General features: G+C 36.7%; 1 pseudogene; it reads right to left on the reverse strand.

Moving 5' to 3' along the window:
• Positions 1-8,959: 8,959 nt before the first annotated feature.
• Positions 8,960-9,728, reverse strand: LOC135276336 (XK-related protein 6-like; annotated as a pseudogene).
• Positions 9,729-23,515: the final 13,787 nt, after the last annotated feature.

The following is a 23,515-nucleotide window of genomic DNA, read 5'->3' on the forward strand; positions in this document are numbered from 1 at the left end:
GGGAATAAGGAAAAGAGACACAGTATTTTATTTAAATCTTTTTCTCTTTTGCTTCTTCATCTTCCTCCTAATCTACCTAGGCTTCAATCAGGAAGGGAAATTTGTCCCAACAACATATTTTTTCAATTCAATGTGTCTAGACATGTCAAGAAACCCCAGAGAACAATTGATTATTTGAGGAAGGCAAGATGAGAACAGGCTGTTTTAATTTCTTCTAATATTTTCCTCCAGACGCTTAGATTGGCCCAGGAAGATTACAGAATTCTTCCCCAGAGATAACTGCAGTGAAAAATCTTCCCATAGAGGAAAGAATAATATAAAGTAACTACTCTTGCTACATGGGAGACCAGAAACCATTAGCAAGGTCATGATTTTTCCAAATTAAAAGACAATAATATAGCTTAGAACTGATTCTTCCTTTATTTTCATTTTCAGGTCTGGGTGTTTGGAGAAAATAGGAAGAGATTCTAATCTTTCACAGTTTAGCTCCTTAAAGATACCGAAACCTGCCTAATGGATTGATAAAGGAACAGTCAATATTTCTACATTGTCTGTTTTACAAAATGTGTTACAGTAAACAACATTTTTCACCTTCTCAATATAGCTCCCTGAATCTTACAAGGAGAAAAACATTGCCTTTGAAATGAGGTGTCTTTTTTTTTTAATTTAATTTTATTTATTTGCAACTAAGAACAAATTGTTTTGGCAACATTCTATGGTTAAGTTACTAACAGAAAGGTTGGTATTAAAACAATGCCTTTCTCAAAAAAAAACTTGGTCCGTAACAATTTTCAAAATCCTTAGCTAAAAAAAGTCAAGAGCAGCTGATTTAATGTTATAAAAAGAAGATAAGCTTTGATACTTTTAGCAATTAGCATTTTGACACTTCATAATTGGATAGTAGGTGATATTTATATCCAATAGTTTCAAAACACAACCGCTACTTTGTCAGATCATAGAGCTGCACAGGTGTTATAGTGTCTATGTACCTTCTTAACAGCCTAACCCTATCTGAACATATAACTGTACCATGGTTTCCTTATCAAGTGTTTTCAACGTATGCATAAATGACTTTCAGTATTCAGGGCCTCATCGAATTCCCAAATGCAGGCTCTCAGAAACTTCCCTTTATTTTAGCTCACAGCATGCTTTCTGATAATTACGTCCAAGACTTTAATGGCATTTTGATCATGCAGTGTAATTCTCTTTCCACTTTTCTTTCAACTTTTACACATGTGGTATGGTTGGTTACTTCCCGCTGGATGCAATCTATTTGATTACTATTATCTAACACAATAGCATGTGCTTACTGATACAATGAAGTATTTTTTAGAAGTTAACATAATACTACAAGTTTGATTTGGTATGTAATGTGTGGAGCAGAGTGATTATCTCCTCATTACTGTACCCTCTAATAATAGAGACTAAAATTAAATTCACTTTGATAGAGGTTGTATATTTGTATATTTTCTATTCAACCAAAAATTAACACATTTTCTTGTTAGTTATTATAAACCAGTCCCTTTCCTGTCCTCTTCCTAATTTTTTCTGATAATTATGTAGCTCTTTAAGGGACCTAAAAGGTGGACATTAGAGCACTGTTGTATTTTATCTTGTCACATTATATCTTCTAATCTTTCTAATTTATGTAAACTGAAATATAATACTTCAAAATTCAAAATGCACTTACATCATACCGCTGGTTACAGTCATTTATAAGCTTTAAGTAGAATAAACTAAAGGTCACTTGAAAATAATTCTGGCTTAGCTATAAATCAGAAGAAATGGCAAGCGATTTAGAGGCCCTCTTAAAAACAATCAGCAATAATGCTTCTGAGAATTTCACTAAGTTGTAAAGATCATCCACTCTGCTAATAATAGTGGTAAATACAGTGTGTGGGCGGTTAATGTTACATCACTCAAATACTCTTTAGAAAGCTTCAAATTGAAAGAAATGGATGAAAGGGAAAACTATGTAATTGTTGTTAGACTAATGGGAGATGCTGGTTTGAATCTTTACCCTTGGAAACTAAATTACTCTCATAGAAGCAATTACGATTTGTGCCTTCATCTTTGTGCATGTGTTCCTTCCTGAAATAATTGCATCCATCACACAGCTGGGACTGGGATGGTAACCCAATTTCACACACAGCCTCTCCTCTCTTTCTGCCTTAGGCACACTCAGAAACACTCAAAAACACTCAAAAGGTGTTTAACTCACAAAACTGAAAGTTCATGCTCTCTAATTAATGAGACTATGAGTAAATAAACTTGTTTCTATCTGTGTGTGGTTTGAAATGTCTAATAGGTATCTAATATCTCCCAAAAAGTTAAAAAAATGCAAAATGTTAGAGCTGGGAAGAGCATTATTTTACTTTTACATCATACGGTTGTGTATGAGCATAACCTGGGGAATTAATATGCATTGGAATCACCTGGGTAATTAAAAAATGTCGAGGTTCTTTCTTACACTAATTAACTCATACCGTCCAGGGCAGTCATCCTTGAATGCAAGGAGCTTTTAAAAATGGCAATGCCACAGCCACACCTGAAAGCAGCTAAATCAATTAAGTCAGAATCTATAGAGAATGGGGTCTAGAGAGCAGTATTTTTAAGTTTGACAGATGATTCTAATGTCCAAGCAAGTTTGAAAACCAAGTAGGATAGGTTCCAGACCCTGGTCTCTTAAAAACTCTCTAGGATATTTTAGTTGATTTCATGCTTGTGAACCACTGATACAGATGAAGAATTATTCCCAAAAGGAGCAGACTGTTCAACTTCAGGCAACTAGATAGCCTTAAGCAGGAACATTAATTTAGTCTGATTTCTGGGTCCAGTGTTTTTTCCTCTCCACTGTCTTGTCTCACACAGTTTCTACGTTCTACAGATATTCTAAAATATCTGGTGCCAAAGTTTTAGATTATTAGAGTGGAAGGCTCTAACTCAAGAGTATTTACCAAGCTTCTGGCAAAATAAAAAGAAAAACAAAAACACACACACTAAAAGACAAAACATAAAACAAAAACCCAAACACCTGAGGATGACTGAAATGCTTGCTGAACGAGCAGAATTAAGTATGTCAATGGAAAGAGGATGCCTCAGGGATCTTGCTCTTGACATTGCAATATGGCATGTCATCTGCTGGCTTAGTCATCTATTTCACATTCCATTCCATTGGTGTCGGTTATCACAAGTTGCACAATATATGAAAAGATAGATTTACATAAGAAAAAAATAGGAGACAGTAATTTATTTCCAAATGTAATATTTTGCAAGGAGACATTGTATTAGTTTTCCAAGGGCAAAGGACCACAGACTGGGGAGTTTGAACAACAAACATTTATGTTCTCTCAGCCCAGGAGGCTGGAAGTCTGAGGTCAAGGATATGGCAGGTTTGGTTTCTCTGGGGCCTCTCTTGTTGGTTTGTAAATGGCCATCTTCTCGTGTCTTCATAAGGTCTTCCCTCTTTATATATACAAGCCTGTGTCCTAATATCCTCTTCTTATAATGGAAACAATCATAGTGAATTATGGACACATTTATGCTCTAATTTTGACTTAATTATACCATAAAGACCCTATTTCCAAATACAGTTCACATTCTGAGGTACTAGGTGTTAAGACTTCAACATATGAATTTGCAGGTTCGAGACACAACTCAGCCTGTAACAGGTGGAAAGAATGCCTTTCAGAATGCTCAGGTGTACATTGTTTAAAAATACATAGGGAAGGCCTGGTGTGGTGGCTAACGCCTTTAATGCCAGCACTCTGGGAGGTGGGTGGATCACTTGAGTCCAGGAGTTTAAGACCAGCCTGGGAAATATGACAAAACTCTGTCTCTAAAAAAAAATACAAAAATTAGCTGGGCATGGTGGCACATGCCTGTAGTCTCAGCTACTCAGGAGGCTGAGGCAGAAGGATCACTTGCGCCCAGAGAGGTCGAGTGAGCGGAGCCAAGATCTCACTACTGCACTCCAGCCTGGGCGACAGAGTGAGACCCCATTTCAAGAAAAAAAAAAGGAGAGGAAATATAGGGAGCACTGTTATTAGCTACATCTGGGCTGTATATTTTGATCATAGAATGATCATAAAAAATAAGAAACCATTCAAGTTTAGGGGTCTTATGAATGGAAGGACATTTGTGCCATCTTTCTACATGGAAAACTGCTTATGTAAATGTGTATCACAATATATGTTTCAAAGTCTAATGTGATGGGTTCCAATCACCTTAATTTCCTTGCTTAGATTATTATCTGTCAATCCACTCTACCCTGACACTTGAAGGCTTTTTTGATGTCTTTGATTGCATTAGCCTTTTTAATTTGATGTAAAATCTTGACATTTTACGTAAAAAGCTCAAACTTAAAATAACAACAAGCAATTTTGACTGAGAAGTTATTTATGATTGTTGTTATGACATATTTACATGTGTTTGCTGGACACACATTTACAAGCTTTCTTAGTATTCTAATATTTAAAAAATATAGAAAACAAGTATAATTCAAGGAGGTTGATGGTACAGCACTGAGATAAATGGAAAATCCCAATGTAATTTTTATAAACTAGAGCTGTTGTGGGCCTCATGTTATTTGAAAACCATAACAGCTGGGTGTTGTGGCTAACTCCTGTAATCCCAGCACTTTGAGAAGCAAAGGCAGGAGTGTTGCTTAAGCCCAGGAGTTCCAGATCAGCCTGGGCAACATAGTGAAACCTCATTTCTACAAAAAGTCAAATCAATTTTCTGGGCGTGTTGGTACTCACTTGTAGTCCCAGCTACTCAGGAGGCTGAGGTGGGGGGATTGCTTGACCCCGGAAGTTTGAGACTCCAGTGAGCTGTGATGGCACCACTGCACTCCAGCCTGAGTGACAGGGTGAGACCCTGCCTCAAAAAAAAAAAAAAAGAAAAAAGAAAAGAAAAGACAATCATAACATATGGCAAAACTGTAAATGCTTTGTTTTTACACAACTTTTAAACTATAACCCATACCAGTAATACGTATTAAAAATAATTGTCTTTTTAATACATTTTTATCTTTTTATTAATTGAGGTATAAATTATCTGTAACAGCAAGTGCTGATCATTGATACGATTGTAATAAAAGTTTACACCAAGGTAACCATGCCTCTATAAAAATATAGACTATTTCTTTTTTGTTTGTTTGTTTGCGAGGTGACAGCTGTATTTTTCTTACATAAAAGATCTGTTTTACAAGGTTATTTTATCTGGCTACAGGTCCAATGCATAAAAGACAGTGCCATCCTGTCTCATGTACAAACAGCAACACCGCCTGGATGCCTCCCAAAAGTGCGGCAGCGCAACCCTGATGGTGCTCTCCCATCTCTCCACTCAGTCCCAGTATTACAGTTTCTTCAGGCTGCTTGATTCTTCCACAATGCACCTGTTGGTGAGGCTGTATTTTGCCGGAAAGTTCCAGTGAACGATGTAACAGGTGGAGGATTCCAGATCCCAAAACAGAGACTGGAACCGCGCAAAGGGACCCTTGTGCTGAAGCACATTTCTAATCCGATCATCAGGTGCATCTGTTCTGTTAAATGCCCACTACACTTATAAACAAATCAATCCAATTCAGAAATAACCGTACAATTGTAAAATCTGTAAGGGATAAGGAAGGAATTATCTGTGAATCTTGCCAATTTTCCTGGAAAGGTGCTGCAGATTTAAGTGTTAACAAAACAACAGAATCCTAAATTTCTAGTCACTACTATAATTTGAAGTACACATGTTATACCGTAAATCTGATACCTCAAGACATAAGAAAAAGTCACACTTAGGGAGAAAGCCTTCATAATAGTTAGAAATGTTAGAAGAAATATGTTCATTTTAAAAACAGGACATTAGTACTCAACTTAACGAAATAAACCCACTAAGCCAGCAGGAGGCATCGCCTAGGAGGACTGAGGCTCAGCATGCCTTAGTGTCTTAGCCTCTGCTTCTATCACCTGTGCTTCTGGGGCAGCCCTTTGCAGAGAGTTTCAGTCCATTTCATTAGGAAGCTCTTCACTGGTGGCTATCTGTTCTATGCGTGGAAAGGCAGTGAGTGACGACCTTCAAGACCTGACGCTCCATTCCAAGGCGACAGAGAACCAATCACGAATGGGTGTGAGAACAGAGTCAGATGGTGGGCCGAGGTACAATGAAGAGGATCATCTGAATCCAGGCTTCCTGACACGTGACCAGGGCCAGTCCATACACCCAGAGAAACCAAACGAAGACATATATCTTTGCAGTCTTCCCAGGAAAAAAAATCCATAGATTTCTTCAGATTTTCCAAAGAGTTTGTCTGAAACTTCCAAAATAAAAAGAACCATTGTTTCAGGCTCATTCCCTCTGGGTGTTCCTATGTATTTAGTGCACCTGAACTCATAAGGATGTGCTCATCCCTCGGTAGAGTCAGATTTCCAAATTCTCAGTGATATACTGGGCTGTAAAGTGCACAGAGCCAGAAGGTGCAGATTCCCCAAGAGACACATACTGAAACGCTTTTCTAGTACAACTGAGGCTAACACAAAATCTGAATAAAAAATGTAAGGCTTTATTTGGAATCTTATTTCCCTATGTCTAGACCTGTTCTATTTCTAGCAAGTTTCTAGGAAGCAATCATCAGACCCTGACTGTATTCATACCATCATCTCCCCTATGTTCAGCTGTCCACATTATTTTCTAAAGTTATACAACATGGACAAAAGACCTTTATTAATATTTTCTCTAATATCTAATATATTTATTTTTAGCTAAGTTCATCTTTTAGCCACACATCCATTCAGAACATACCAGAACAAAATCAAATTCATTGTTAGGAAATGTATCAATACTTCCAAAGATCACGTGCCATACCCTTAAGATACTGCAGCCCACTAGTATGAGCCGCCCAACCTCAGAACACCCACAGGTCCAGGCCATGTGTGTACCAGCTCATCCTTCCCAGGAAAGTCACTTCCTTCCCTCAGAACATTTTAAGAGAGCTCTGGGCAAGTTTGTCCCCCAACCCCACCACCATTTTTTATTCTTAGGCTCTGAAGTCGTTCCCTCTTGGGTCTCTTTGATTTGTGCTCACAGTTTTCAGAATCTAAGATGGTCTTTAAAATATTCATTCCAGTAGGGACCAAGTTTTCTCGTGCCTGGTTAATTCCTTCTGGGTGTATCAAATGGCTGGGCCCAGTCAATATTGTGGCTAGAATTGGCTAAGAGGAATCACCTCTATTGACGAAAGTATCACAGAATGAAAGTTTCTAAAAGCCAGCTAAATGACAAAGCAACTAAACAGGCAATAGAGGTTCAGATTAAAATTTAACATGACTTTAAAAAACCTATTTAATGTGGGTTTTTTGTTTTTACTTTTGAGATGGAGTCTCACTCTGTCACCCAGGATGGAGTACAGTGGCACAATCTCAGCTCACTGCAGCCTCCACCTCCCAGGTTCAAGTGATTCTCCTGCCTCAGACTCCTGAGTAGCTGGGATTACAGGTAGCTGCCATCACACTTGGCTAATTTTTATATTTTTAGTATAGACGGGGTTTCACTACGTTGGCCAGACTGGTCTTGAACTCCTGACCTCAAGTGATCAGCCCGCCTCAGCCTCCCAAAGTGCTGAGATTACAGGTGTGAGCCATCACACCTGGTCTTAAAAAACCTACTTAATGTTTTCACTGTGCCTTCTATTAAATACATATCAGCCAATTTCTCTTAAAACAAGCAAAGCAAAAAGGGGACAGGGGTATTGAGGTAACCTATTCAGCTTCCAAAAGCCATCCACTAGAAACATCATGAAAACTTCTGCTACACACTAGTTTCAGGAATACTGGACAATCCACCGACAATGAAACTTTCAATAAACTGATACATGAACACTCCCCTGAGCGTCTACTCAGTCTCTATAGTGCCTTGCCTTCTCTTCAACCTTTCCCCTGGATCCATTTCCAAGTCGCTCTGAATGTTATCTTAAAAATCAGTCTTCCCTGTTTTGGTCAATTATTTGACCATCATATATATCTGCCCCAGAAAGTTCCTCAAGTCTCTTAAGCCCAGGAAAAGGTAAGAAAAAAGATACCCACTCAAGGACTCTCTGACTCTCCTATCAAATACAAGTTCTCATTCATTCCAATGGCCGAGAACACACTAATCTACCATGTTCAGGTACATGGAGTACACTCAACTTTCAACTTTTTTAAGAATAAATGACCTTTCCTGGAGATTAAAGTTTTTTTCCTTCTCTTCCCTTTCACTCACACTGCCTACCTTTTGGTCACTAAGTTTGCACTAATTCATTCACCCAATAACAGAAAGGGGTGGCTGCTGCGGGGGCAAACTGAACAGCTCCTTCTCCCTCCTCATTAGCACTTCTGTCCTACATGATAATGTCTCATTTTGAAAACTGGTAGCATTGCGCCACAAGTACATTTGGATATAATCTGGGTAGACTTGACATATTCTGATGCATTCCATTCTAAGACCAGTTCCAGGTTGGAATTTTGTCATTACTGCCTTAAGGATTGTCACTTGATGATTTCTTTCTTCCTAAAAATAACTACCTCTGATCTAAGTAATTTACACTGCAAGCAGACAGAAAAGAAAAGAATAGCCACAGGAAGAATTACATAAACTACCTGAGAAAACTGAGGTTCATTAGAACCCCAAAACCTTCAAAAGGTAACTGTCTCCCAAGTATGACACTAATACGGATAGCTGATAATTTGAGACATGCATGTCAACCCAGAAGTACAACATCCTAATTATCTGTTATTATATATACTTTAATTTACTGATTCATCTAGTAAGTTGCAAAAACAACATGATTTCCAGAGTTCCTAAATATTTCCAATATATTGAAATTAGGGATCCAAGATTCTGAACATGCCATCACCAGAAAAATTGCAAACCTTCTAGTCAGAAATCAGATGACCTCAAAACAACCTAATTTCAGGCTGAGGCCTCATGTCTTTCACTTAAAGCTCCACACCTTCCCCATCTGCAGCAGGTGGATGACCGACTGCCAGATCCACACGGAGAGGCGGCACACGCGCTGCGCCCCTGGCGTGGCCGAGACCGCCGCGCCGTGGCCGAGACCGCCGCGCCGTGGCCGAGACCGCCGCGCCGTGGCCGAGACCGCCGCGCCGTGGCCGAGACCGCCGCGCCGTGGCCGTAGCCGGCCCCCATCATGGGAAGGGGCCGGCTACTGAGCCCCTCCACGGCGCCCAGACCGCCGCCCGTGTAGTCCTGCACGAACCAGCGGAAGCTCAGGCTCTGCACCAGCAGCGACGGCACCAGCACGAAGAGGGTCAGCCCGAAGTAGACGTAGTCCCCCTTGCGGTAGTAGTCGAGGGCCAGCCACAGGTCTGTGCCCACGTCCCCGAAGAACACGAGCAGCGCCAGCACGACCCACAGGCAGTCGAGCCACGGCCGAGGGCGCCGGGGGCCGAGGGAGGCTGCAGCGGCTGGTCCCCCCCATCGGCGGCGGCGCTGCGGCGCGGCTTCCTGCCCAGGAGGGAGCACAGGCAGGCGGAGCGGCAGCCCCAGTAGCACGAGGAGGTGTTGCGGCAGTGGCAGATGTGCAGCCAGCTGCTCTCGCCGGGCTCGCTGCCGTCGCCGCCGCCGCAGCCGCCTCCCCCGGGCTCCCCGTCCTCCTCGCCGCCGCTGCCCGCTGCCTCGTCCAGGTTGTGCAGCTGAGCGAAGCCCACCCCCACGCCACCGCCATCGGATTTCGCCGCCATCTTGACTCGACTATTTCTCTTAACCCCCATCTCCAGTGAATTCCTCCCCACCCCTACTAAGGCAACCACTTTCTATAGCCCATGTTATTTCAGGCCAGAGTTTTGATACTTGCTTTGTCACTACATAAGTCAAATTGCATTTTCTCTGGTTTCCAATAAAATTGTCTTCATTCTCTTTCCAGCCTTCACTAACAATTTCTTCAAGACCCTTCTTCCTTCTGTCCACTGCCCAGTGCTAAGACCAGTGATGGCATGCGATTTGGTTTTCTCATACGTCAGCATTCCATTGCAGTAATAATTTTGACTTCAGTCACCAAGGAGAGTTTTGCTTGCTTTTTTGTTTAACTTTCTGTAAATAGAATTACATAGTATGGGTGCTTTTGTGGCTGGCTTCTTTTATTCAAGATAATATCCGTGAGATTCATCCACATTTTTACATGTATCACTATTTTGTTCTTCCTTGATTGCAGCGTAGTATTCCATTTTAGAACCTCAATTGTCTATTTTTATGATGAACATTTAGTGTGTTTCTAGTTTTGAGCAATCGTGAATATTGTTTCTATGAATACATTTCTTGACGTGTCTTTTGGTGAACATGTGTCCTCCTTTCTCTTGGATATATACTTAGGAGTAGAATTGCTGGCTCATAAGGGAGGCATATGTTTAATTTTGGTAGATACTTGCAGACAGTTTTCCAAAGTGGCTGAACCAATTTCTTCTTGCTCCAGCAATGTACAAGAGTTACAGTTGATTCTTATCTAAATGTTCATAGAACTGCACAAGAAGCCCAGCCATTGGATTTTAAACTGCCAAATGTGTGGTGTCTCAAAAAAAATGCAAGATTTGGTGAATAAAGTGTGAGTCAAATCCTTTTAGATAAAATTAATAGTAAACAGCCTTCAAGTATTCTTTTATATTTCAATTAAAGTATTTTCTGTTTTCACATCCATAATTATAATCACTAAATTTCAGTTTATGAAAACATATGGCAGAAGTTATTCAATAATATGGTAATACAACAATTTATGACTCTCTTCCCTGTTATATATGCCTACCTGGACTTTTTGATTAAAAGAGTCTTAAAAGCTACATTAATTTGAACCCCTCTTTTTAGAGATGACATTAATTTAAACTAATAATTTATATTGAAAAAGAAGAGAGACTTAAACCTATTGTATTATTTTTCTTTCTTTCTTTCTTTTTTTTTTGAGACGGAGTTTCGCTCTCGTTACCCAGGCTGGAGTGCAATGGCGCGATCTCGGCTCACCGCAACCTCCGCCTCTTGGGTTCAGGCAATTCTCCTGCCTCAGCTTCCTGAGTAGCTGGGATTACAGGCATGCGCCAACATGCCCAGCTAATTTTTTGTATTTTTAGTAGAGACGGGGTTTCACCATGTTGACCAGGATGGTCTCGATCTCTTGACCTCGTGATCCACCCGCCTCGACCTCCCAAAGTGCTGGGATTACAGTGTATTATTTTTCAACAAACTTTGATGAGTAACTTTTATTTAAACTTTACAATGCCCCTGAAGATATTATCTCCTTTTTGCAGAAGAGAAAACCAAGAAACCAGATTTTACAGAGATTTAAGTTGCTAAATTTCATAGAAATTCAATTACGTATGTGGAATTTAGAGCTAGCTTTTAGGGTTACAAAGCTTTCAGTTCTAAAATGTTTTCAAGTTCAAAGCCTTCTCATCTCTCTGTAAACAATAAGCACATATTTAAAGTGTGAGGTCAATTATTTTCAAAACAGTATAATAATTTCAGATTTTAAATTAATCATAGTCATGATAGTATATTAAATATTTAAAAATAATATAGAGTATAGTTTTATTCTTAAAGTAAGATTCCTATATAAATTTAATATTATGTTCTAAAACCCATTAAAGTACCACAAATTTGTCTATAGTTACCCTAGTGTCTTATAAAATAAATAATTTTTAAAAATTCATTTAGTGTTTCTAAAGTGAAATAATTTTTCAGATATATTTTTATTTTACTTTGGTTGTCAGTATAATGTATTGCAGACATCAGGCTAACTTGTCAGTTTTCTGTGGGTGTCTGTGGGTTTCAGGAATATTCTTTAGCACCTTTGAAAGAATCATGAGGCATTTAGAGGTAATTTCTTCCTGTTATTATACTAAATTGCTTTGTCTTGCTAGAATGCTCACTTGGTCTCTAGACAAGATTTAGATTAGAAAATTTACTGTTACTTTCTTTAAGCTTAGATACACCAAACTGATGGTATGTGTTATTTAGATTTTTTCATAAATATCTGTGAAAATATATAAATCACACATCATTGAAGCAAGAACAAATGTTTTATTTAATTTATTTCATATATTTTAAGTTTTGAAAGGGATTCTGTCAAAGTAAACTGGCAGTCAAAGAATCTGAGTTTCAAGTTTATATCCGAAGCTGATTAATAATCAGCAAATCTAATTTTCTCAACTGTAAAATAAGAGGTTGGACTGTATAAAGCTCAAAGACCCTTAAAGCTTTAAAAATACATATAATCATGTCTATGTGTAATTTCTTTGGCTTTTTAAGTCATCCTCCCTCTTCTTTGTATTACAGCTCATGTTTTGAAACAGAGATTTTATTTTTCTTTTTTAAATGAGAAAAAAGTACCTCTTGCCAGATTATGATTAAAAAGGTGATTCTGGGGCCCTATATTATTATATTAATATTGGAGTTTTTGTTTCAGGTCTTTCTGGGCCAAAACCATTATATTGCTTTTGAATAGAATGTCATTCCCGCAGACAACTTGCTATAACCCTTATCCTTTTGATGAACAGACTCTTTATAGATCTCAAGTCTTTTCAATTCCTCCAAATACATTCAATGGAATTGTATTTTGTACTTCAATTGACTTGCATATTTGAATAATGCACCTTGTTAAGGTGATTTCACAAAAATAGCTTTATTGAGGGTTTTTCACTCCATATCTTTCAGAATTTATTAAAATTTCCTATCACACTTGCACCTTATAAGCAATTTCTGGCATTTAGTAGGTGTTCAAAAATGTGTCTTTTAGTTGAATTGACCTTAGTCAAATTACCAAGAAATAAGGTCTTGCAAGTAAATGGAACCTAATCATCCTTTTCAAACTTAAAAAATTAATCATTACAAAAATAATACAATTCTTCCTAATATTTAATTCTTATTTTTCTGAGTTTATAATGATCGTGTTGAATAGAATTGATTGCCTTACTTCTCATCCCTGAGGACAATTTCACCATTTGTTCAAGTGTTGCAAGGCTTCCTAAATGATGTATTTTACCAAATGTCTTCACTAGCTCTATATTGTACAATTTTCTAGCCTTTCTCTTGGGTCCATTTTTTACATTTGATCCTTTAAATATTAAATAAATATGATAGCTATGTAGGTAAACTTAGTAGAACAATGTGTTAAGGATTTTGTTGTTGTTGATCATGTAAATCAGTACTTTCTCTTTCACAAAACATTTAAAACCTCTTTTACTTGGTTTAGAGGTCTTTTTACGCTGGTTCCTAACTCTGTTCTTTGTAGTTGATATCATATGTTATCTCTAGATTAGTGACATGCTGCTATGCTGTTTTTAAAAAACACTTACTAAGTCTGGGGGCAGTGATTCCTGCCTGTAATTCCATCACAGCCCTTTGCGAGGTCGAGGTAAGTGGATCACCTGAAGTCAGGAGTTTAGAGACCAGCCTAGGCAACATGGCGAAAACCCGTCTCTACTAAAAATACAAACAATTAGCTGGGTGTGTTGGCATGCGCCTGTAGACCCAGATACGTGGGAGGCTGAGGCATGAGAATTGCTTGAACCCACCCCGGATGTGGAGGTTGCAGTGAGCTGAGATCACACCACTGCACTCCAGCCTGGGCAACAGAGCAAGCCTCCATCACCAATATATATATTTATTTATTAAGGTAAATAACACAACCTAGGTAGTGTGCTATTCAGCATATATTGAAATACTAGCATCACCTTGAGTTCCAGAGATTTTTAAATTATGACATATTTTGAATATACAGAGAAATGAAGAGCACAGCATTATAAAACTCTTTTATTCACCATGTGGCTATATGAAATCTTACCAATCTTACATACTGTCTTAACAGGTTTTTAAAGAAATAACACAGATATAATAGAGGTATGATGTTCATTTCTAGTCTAATTATTTTTAAAACATGTGTTACTATTGGGATCGATTTCCATCCATTACTTTGTTTTATTTTATTTCAACTAGAACATTTATTCACCCATCTGTTTAAAAAAGAAACACTTAATTGTGTTAAGTAGGTATTATGAAGCACTGTGAAAGATTTAAGGAAGAGTAATGATGACTCTTGTCCTTAAGGATTAAACAAGATAACTAGGGATGGTATAAGGTCAGATAACAAAAATTCACAAAGCACTATAGTACAATGATAACAACAAGTATCATAAAAATGTCCAAATGAGCTATGCATTTGACACAAGAGAGAGAATATCTGATTGGAAACATCAGTTAGTGCTTTATGAAAGAGGTGTAACTCAAACTGAAAATTGAGGTTGGAATTTTGTTTTCAAAGATAATTTTATGATTCTCATTTATCACTCGTTAAAATATTAATTCTATCAAATGTCTGTAGCTATAGATTTCAGATAGTGTTTATCTGATTGCAAGAGTTATAAAGTGGGGTAATTGGTTATCTGTGAATGCCAGCCTTCAAGCATGAGCTAAGCAGGAGTGCCACTGACATGTTGGAGCTGACATTTCTGAAAGTAGAGATGCAGAACTTTCTGATCAGAATGAATCGGCAAAGTCATGTGGTGGAGATTACAGCAGTTTAGGTTTAAGGCTACCAAAGTTATCATTTTGCCTTTGTGACTATCTATAACATCTTAGGAACTTGCCATTTTTTTTTTAGTTCTCTTTTTCCTCATTCATCTCATCCCAGAGCGTTGGACACAATTTCATATCTTAACTGCCACAATCTGTTAGATTGTGACCTAAAGCTGCCTTTTAGAATTTCTTTGCAGGTACTCATCTTTCTTAACGTTCATTTTAGAGTTAGAGTTTATATAATATAATCTTTGTACTTCATTTAAATGAAATTTGAAAGAGTTGCATAATTTTTTGGAAAATATTTCAGGATGGGTGTTTGGGTATGCAGCTACAGTTTAGAAATGAAAAAATACTCCTGCTTATTCCTAAAATAACAAGTTATGTTTCATATTCAAAATTTATAAATTGAACAGTTTTACTGTCTGGCATGACTCCTGTCTTGGTGTCTTGCTTTGATACTTTTTTCGTATGTGGCAATTTATCTTTTCATCATAAAAAAGTGAGTGTTTCATACATAAAAATTATCTCAGGCAGTGTAGTCATGTTTAAATCAGTTTTACTATTTTACCTAACTTTAACTGTCTGTACCAATGTTTACTGAAGCTAGGGAATATCTTACATAAAATCCACCACTCTCGTGTTTACAAATGAGCCAAGTGACACATGGGAATTTAAATGGCTCATCCAAGTTCACCCGGAAACACAGATCACACTAGAACTCAGGTCTCCTAACTCAGAATACATTAGGTTTTCTGTTTGTTTGTTTTTCTATTACATTAAGGCAAATAACAATATTTAGCAATTTAGAAAAGAATAACAAGTTACAAATAACTAAATAAAAAGTAGTTTGATTTGGGAATTTTTTTTTTTTCTCTAAGAACCAAACTGGTTTCAGGTTGAAACTTGTATTGCTACTTGCAGCTGATTAGTAAAATTTGGTCATATAAAACTGTAAAAAATAGTGACTTTTATAGTAAAAGTGCTCACCCATGAAAAAATATGACCATCTAGAGCACGGAATTAGCTTATTTGAAACCTATTCAAGTATGTTAATTTAATATATCTCACTAAATGAACATATATATATATAAATTATGTATCTCACTAAAATATATTTTAATGTAAAGCATACGAAACTTAAAGAAAACTAGAATTCTTGAAGATTTGTTAGGCTATCCTTTACTAGACTTAAAAATAGATGAATGTTATGGTATGTTTCCAGATTAAATTTAGCTCAATATTATGTACTTGTACTTATGGCTATTAATATTTAATGTAACAGCAAAAATTATTTCTCTTCAAAAGAGGGAAGAAGAAACAGAAAATTACATATTTCTACACTAAATTTTGTTAATTAGTAATTTTTAAAAATAAATGTTTTAATCAGAAAATAATAAACTTTGAATTGGAAATAAAAAATATGTATATAAAATATATACAAAAAATAAACTTTTAATTAGAAAAGTGAAAAGATCACTGTGTCAGATGAATATATTTTTATGAATTGAATACAACCATGTAGACACCAGATATAAATTACATTGTTAATAACCCAGAAGATTCCTAGTTATTATCTCCACTTCTGAAGATATTTTGACTTCTATCGTTATACATTTTTTCTACCTGTTTAAAACCAGGTAGAAAAAACCACTATTTTGACTTCTATCGTTATACATTTTTTCTACCTGTTTAAAACTTTAAACAAAGGGAATTTTATGGATACACTCTTTTGAGTCTGGCTTTTACTCAATATAATATCTCCAGGATCTATCTATATTGTTGCTTGTGAAACAAGAGAGTTCACTGACCCCTGTCACAAGATGTCCCACAGGATGTGGCTTGTCTGTTCAGCAGCCAGGCGCTCCAGCCCCTTATGTGAGAGGGAGCACCCAGACAGGCAGGTGCAGGAGCTGAGGTGAGTGCTTTTGGCTCCGACCTTATGGTAGCACCTAAGGGTGGGTGCCTGGGACTCCTGAAGCCCCAGTGGGTGTGTTACAGTGCTCTTTAGACAGCTTAAGTGTTAAGCAGCTTAGTGCCTTCTTGGTATCCAGGTCTTTGTCCAGCATCCGGGAAGAATCAGGTCACACATGGACTTGAGGGATGGTGGATGCAAGGAAGGATGGTGACCTCAGGGGGAGGGATGGGGAGTTGGAAAGGGGATGGAGTGGGAACATGATCTTCCCCTGGAGTGTGGCCATCCAGCGGCCCATCACTCCGACTGTCTGCAGATGAACTGCCGATGTTCAGACTCCTCTTCTCTCCTTCTCTGATGCATTGCTCTTCTGCTCCTCTGCTCTTCTTCTCTTCTGCTCATGAAGCCTGGGGTTTGGGATTTATATGGCTGCCAGATAAGGTGACATGACAGGCTGAAAGGCAACATTTGGGCATGAAAACAGAAATGTCTGTTCTCATTTAGGGGCCATGGGTTTCCGGGCTTGAGGGTGGGGCCTTTGCTCGGGAACCACCCTCTTCTACCCAGTATCTCCCTGACTCCTATCTGTATCAAATGTACCCTGTCATTCTTTCTTTTTATTGCTGTGTCACATTCCATGTTTTAGAATAACAACATTTATTTATTCATGGTACTGTTGATGGACTTTTAGGACTTTTAGTTTATTTCAAATTTCTGGCTATTAAAATAGTGCTAAGATGGAAAATTCTTGTATATGTGTATATATACACACATACAGATATATATCTAGATATATAGATATATATGTATGTGTATGAATATATATCTGTCACCTAGGAGTGAAACTGATGAATTATGTAGTATACATATGTTCAGCTTTTGTACATACTGGAAAGTGTTTTCCAACTAGATTTTACCAGGGTACAATTCTGCCAGTAGTATTTAAATGCTACTTGTTCTCGTAGTTTTGTATTGGTGTTTTATTTAATTAACATTTCCCTAATGATTATGCTGTTGCAATATTTTCATATGCTTATTTGTCATCCTTGTATCTTCTTTTGTCACACATTTTGCCCATATTTTTGAATTTTGTTTGTCTTTTTATTATTGGGCATGTAAGAGTTTTTTATATGTCCTCGATTCAGATATGTATCTTATAAATACTTTTTCCCACTTTGTGGCTTGTCTTTCCATTTTTATAAGTGTCTTTTGAAACGATGTTTTAAAATCCAATTTATGAAATTTCCCTTTTATGATTTATGTTTTGGGAGACATATCTAAGAAAGTTTTGCTGAATCCAAGGTTAGAAATGTTGGCTGCTTTTTTCCAAAATTCTATTAATTAGGTTTTAATGAAGTCATTATACATTTGGAGTTAATTTTTTTATATCATATGTGATAAAATTTGATGTTTTTTGCATATAGATGTTTACTTGTTTTAGCACCATTTATCAAAGAAACTATCCTTCCTTTATTCAATTATTTAGGTTGTTTTCTCTAATGTTTTCTGACTATATATATATATGTATATATATGTTCTTTTTTGAAGTGCTTCTTTTATTTGTGTTTATCTACTTTGTCTATCTCTTTCTTAGTGTTTTGTAGAAATTCTTTTCATATTATACATACAAATCCTTCATTAGAAATATGAGATGAAAATATTTTCTCTTATTTTGTGGCTTTACTTTTTAATATCTTAATAGTGTCTTATGATGAAAATGTTCTTATTTCTGATAAAGTCCAACTTATCATTTGTGTTAAAAGAAAATCCTTAGACAAATTAAACTTAACAGAGTTTATTTGAGCAAAAACCAATTAGAAAATCAGGCAGCTCCCAGAGCCAGAGTAGGTTCAGAGTGATTCTGGGATGCCACATGGTCAGAAAATATTTATCAACAGAAAAAGAAAAGTGATATATAGAAAACAGAAGTTAGGTTACAGACAGTTGGATGGGTTATGGTGGGGTGTTTGCCTTATTTGAACACAATTTGAGCAATCAGCCACCTGTGATTGGTTGCAACTGTAATTGGAACTACAGCAGGTAAGAGTCCATCCTGCACATGTACTCCGAACTTAAAAGTTGAAAAATCAAGGAGTAGGTGACAGTCAGTTTACATATCCAGTTAGGTTATAGTTCACTATGCATGAAGAAACCTTTAGTCTGAAGTTAAAATATGTAAGGAAGCAGCTTTAGGCTAAACTTAACATTTGTATTCTTTGCATTTAATGTTTTTGTTACCTGTTTAAGATAGCTCTGCTTATCCCAAACTTAAAATCTTAAGAGAAGTCCTTTTATGCTATTTTTCAAAAGCTTTATTGTTTTACTTTCACAAAGCTAAACATATATACACATATATATGTTTATATATGACATGGATACATAGATTATACCATCTATACTCCATATGGAATTGCTTTCTGTGTCATCTAGATATTAATATATTTTTCCCCCACATGGATATCTGATAGTTCAATAGAATTTGCTGCTAAGACCACCCCTTTCTTGCTTTAGTGCTCTGACACATTTGTGATTAATTAGGTAAACATATCTCTGTGGATTATTTTGGACTCTCAATTCTGTTCCAGCTGTCTATTTGCTAATTCTTGCTTTTATTATTGTAGCTTTCTATAAATTCTTGACACTTGATTGGACAAACACTCCAATTTTGTTCTTCAAGATCATCTTGGTAATTTTTGGCCCTTTGAATTGTTTGTGAATTCTGAAATCAGATCATCTCTTTTACCTGTCATATATTTTGATACTATTTTTCATAATCAGTCATCTGATTTTTAAAAAATCTTTAGACTAGACAGGTTAAAAAGTTTATTTGTAAGCCAAATTATTTTTAAATATCAACATGAAGTATTCTGATAATTTGAATCCAGAGTCCTTTAAAAATATCATTAATAAAAGTGAATTTTATGTATTTTAGTCATTTGAAAATGGTACTACATTTGTCAAACTCTCCTGATATAAAATTCATAAAAATTAGTCATCAGCAACAATCTGTGGAGTTAAAAAAAAGGCCGGGCGCGGTGGCTCAAGCCTGTAATCCCAGCACTTTGGGAGGCCGAGGCCGGTGGATCGCAAGGTCAAGAGATCGAGACCATCCTGGTCAACATGGTGAAACCTCGTCTCTACTAAAAATACAAAAAGTTAGCTGGGCATGGTGGTGCGTGCCTGTAATCCCAGCTACTCAGGAGGCTGAGGCAGGAGAATTGCCTGAACCCAGGAGGCGGAGGTTGCGGTGAGCCGAGATCGCGCCATTGCACTCCAGCCTGGGCAACAAGAGCGAAACTCCGTCGCAAAAAAAAAAAAAAAAGAAAAGAAAAGAAAAGAAAAAGAAAACACACTCTCAGTGAAAATCAATTATCTCGTGATCCCAGTAGGTATAGTTCAAGCACCTTTGCTGCTTGAGAAAGCCCCTCAGTGAATGGGGCGTATAGGAAAATATGTTTGCTAGAGCAGAAGGCTGCTATTGCCCATTTGTGAGGGAGACAGAGTAGGGCGATGGTCCACTGCAAATTATTATCAGCAAGTTAACAAGCTTGAGCTTCTTTGATAATTTTATATATGTTTGTGGTCCTATTCAGTGACAGAGGATTTTCATCTTATCTACCACCATTTAAGCCTTAGGTAATTGCTTTCAATTTTTTGCGATTAGTACTTCTTCTTCTTCTTCTTCTTTTTTTTTTTTACCTTGTAAGTGCATGAGAAACATTTTTCAAAGGAATCTGTACTGAATCTCTACTTAACATAAGTTTCGGTGTGGAAGACAAACACATGTTTTTATCAATTTTGAAAGAGGTAGGACTTTTAAAAATATGACCAAAAATGCAGATTCTGCAAATAATGTTCAAAAGATTATTGATAAAGAGAAATAGTCTGATGAAATTTCATATCCAACTGTTACTTTATTACAGAAGAAAAAAATAGCTGGCACCAAGAATTTTGTAAATTCTGTTGAAGAAAACCAAAATATTTCATCCCAAAATAAACTTCTTTGACATATTTTGAGATGGCTTTTCACAGGGATTGCAGACAGGGTAGTGCTATGAAGCTGCCTTTTGTGGAGGAGATTTCCATCTGTACAGAAAATCTGTGTTGACACAGTCGGCCTTTCTCTGAAGTCCTCCCTTGTCTGCATCCAGAGAAGTCAAACTGAGAGGCTGAGAGTCTGACACCTTTAAAAGTCAAAGAAACATTTACCATCTATTCTCTCTGAGGGCTGCTACTTGTGAGGAACCTTCAAAAGTCAAAGGAGAAGTTTTCCCTTGGCCAAATAATGCATCTGACAAAGGTCTAATATTCATAATCTATAAGGAACTTAAACAAATTTACAACAAATGAACAACAACAAAAAACATTAAAAAGTGAATTAAGAACATGAGCAGACATTTCCAAAAGAAGACATGCATGTGGCCAACAAGCATATGAAAAAAATCCTCAACATCACTGATAATTAGAGAAATGCAAGTCAAAACCATAGCGTGATAGCATTTCACACCAGTCAGTATGGCTACGATGTCAGTATGACTATTATCAAAAAGTCAAAAAATTAACATGTTGGCGAGGTTGTGGAGAAAAGAGAACGCTTTTATGCTGCTGGTGGGCATGTGAATTAATTCAGCCATTGTGGAAAGCAGTTTGGTGATTTCTCAAAGCACTTAAAATAGAATTACCATTCGACCCAGCTATCCCATTATTGGGTATATACCCAAAGGAATATAAATCATTCTCCCATAAGGACACATGCGTGAATGTGTTCATGACAAGCACTATTCACAATAGCAAAGACATGGAATCGATCTAAATGTTCACCAATGGTTAGCTGGATTTTTAAAATGTGGTAAATATAATTAAGGGAATGCTATGCAGCCACAAAAAAAGAACAAGATCATGTCCTTTGCAGCAACATGAATGGAACTGGAGGCCATTATCTTAAGCAAACTAACACAGGAAGAGAAAACCAAATACCGCATGCCCTCACTTATAAATGGCAGACAAACATTGACTATATATAGACCCAAAGAAGGGGATGACAGATACTGGGGCCTATTTGATGGTAACTACCAGTAGAGTACCATACTTATTACCTGGGTGACAAAATAACCTGCACATCAGACCCTCTACAACATGTAATTTATCTATATAACCTGCACATGCATGTATCCCTGAACTTAAAATAAAAGTTAAAAATTAAATAAAATAAAAATAAGTCTTGAAACCATGCAAACCTAAGTGAAAAAAAAAATTCTAAATAAAGTTATTTTTACAATAAAAAAAAATGTAGTCTGAAAGAAATACTTACCATCTATTCTCTCTGCGTCCTGCTACCTGTGAGGCACCTTCAGAGGGCAAAGGAGAAATTTTCCCTTGGCACCTATGCTATCAAATTCAAAATGCCCAGATTATTTCAAATTTGAAAACATTGCATTTTCTGCGTCAAATATTGGCTATTGTCTTTAACACTGTGTTTCAAATCAGTTTCATGTGGGTTTTTCGTCTTATTTTCTCTTCACCTTTATCTGTTGACCTTTATTATCCCTCTGTGGCCGCACTGGCGGGAGTGGTTTTGTTCTTCATTTAAAGTTTTCAGCTTGATGATTCCTGAACCTGACCATGACTGTCTCCAGATCAGATTGTCAGGCTGCTTTGAACTGTGAAAGTAGTAGCTTCCCCCTGGCAATTAGATGTTTCTCTGATAAAGAACTGGGTGAATTTACTCTTTATCTACTTTGGGGTTATCACAATGAGTTGGTCTATTAGGCTGTCAACTAAAAATATCTATAAAAAGAACAAAATAAAAGAATGTCACAGTTTCATTTCTGCTGTAATGTCACCTTTTTTGGTGAGGGGAGATACATCAGACCTGTAATCACATCTGCCTTAGCTTTAGAGGCTCTAAAGGTATCCAGTTGGCAATTTCAGATGCTGTCCCCACATATACCTTTGGATTGACTAGTTGCAATTTCATATCTTTTATTTTTTTGCCACTTTCAAACATTCACATTTCTTTTTTCCAAAAAAGATGTATTGTAGTTTTGAGTCACTGCCAACTATTAATTGTGTGTATTTTTTTTTGAATAAAAAATGTTGCCTTTGTCATTATTTATCTGGTCAGTCATAAAGAATATCATACAAATTTGATTTGTATTGAGGTTCGTTATTTGTTACTGAAAATTTTAAGAATTTTCCAATTTTTTTCCATTCAGACAATATTATTTATTGTCATTTTTGTTTTGTTATTATAAGAATAATTGGTAAACAGTACAAAATTTTAAATTATATTTGCCAAAGAGTTCAGCCTGTCTTTCCTCTGTTGCTAGCTACTCAAATTCTGTCTCAAAACGAAAGCCATCATTTTCTGTGATTTCTAGAGACGTTACATGCACTTATACATGAACAAATTGATGTTGTAAAATTTAACAATTCAAACAAAATAATTCAACCTTAAAACTGTTGAAACTTTACATTCTTCTGAGCCTTGAGGAAATATGTCTATGCAGCCCGAGTCTTGTGGCATTCAGCTGTAACTTCCGTCTTTTTCTTCTTGTAAATAATTAAGAGTAAATGGCACCAGAGATAAGATGCCTCCCTCAAATCACTACCCCCTCCTCTTGAAGTAATAACATAATCCAATCTGTAATGAACAAAATCATGGTGACATATACATTGGTCTCATATGGAAAATGTAATCCTGCTACAATGTCTCTGTCTCTGCCTATGTAAGTGAAATCTTAACTTTTCCACCTTGGAACACTGACCCATTCATTTGGGGTTGATGTTTCCCAAATAGCTATCCTAGAGCTTTACACTCAGATAAACTGTATACTTAAATTATATTTTCTGAATCTCATTTTGTAAGGTTGACAATGTGTATTTTTCTCACCAGTGGTTACATAGTATACATGCTGGTCTATACCTTGCTTTATTTCATTTAATGATCTATCTTGAATTAGATACCTATAGAGTTTCTTCAATAGTTTTGATGATGGCATAATGTTCTCTCATATAAAGGTATACTAAATATTTTTATTCAGTTATTTATAGATG

Source organism: Aotus nancymaae, unplaced genomic scaffold, assembly GCF_030222135.1.
Source record: "Aotus nancymaae isolate 86718 unplaced genomic scaffold, 86718_ANA_hifiasm-v0.15.2.pri h1tg000022l_1, whole genome shotgun sequence".
Lineage (NCBI taxonomy): Eukaryota > Metazoa > Chordata > Mammalia > Primates > Aotidae > Aotus > Aotus nancymaae.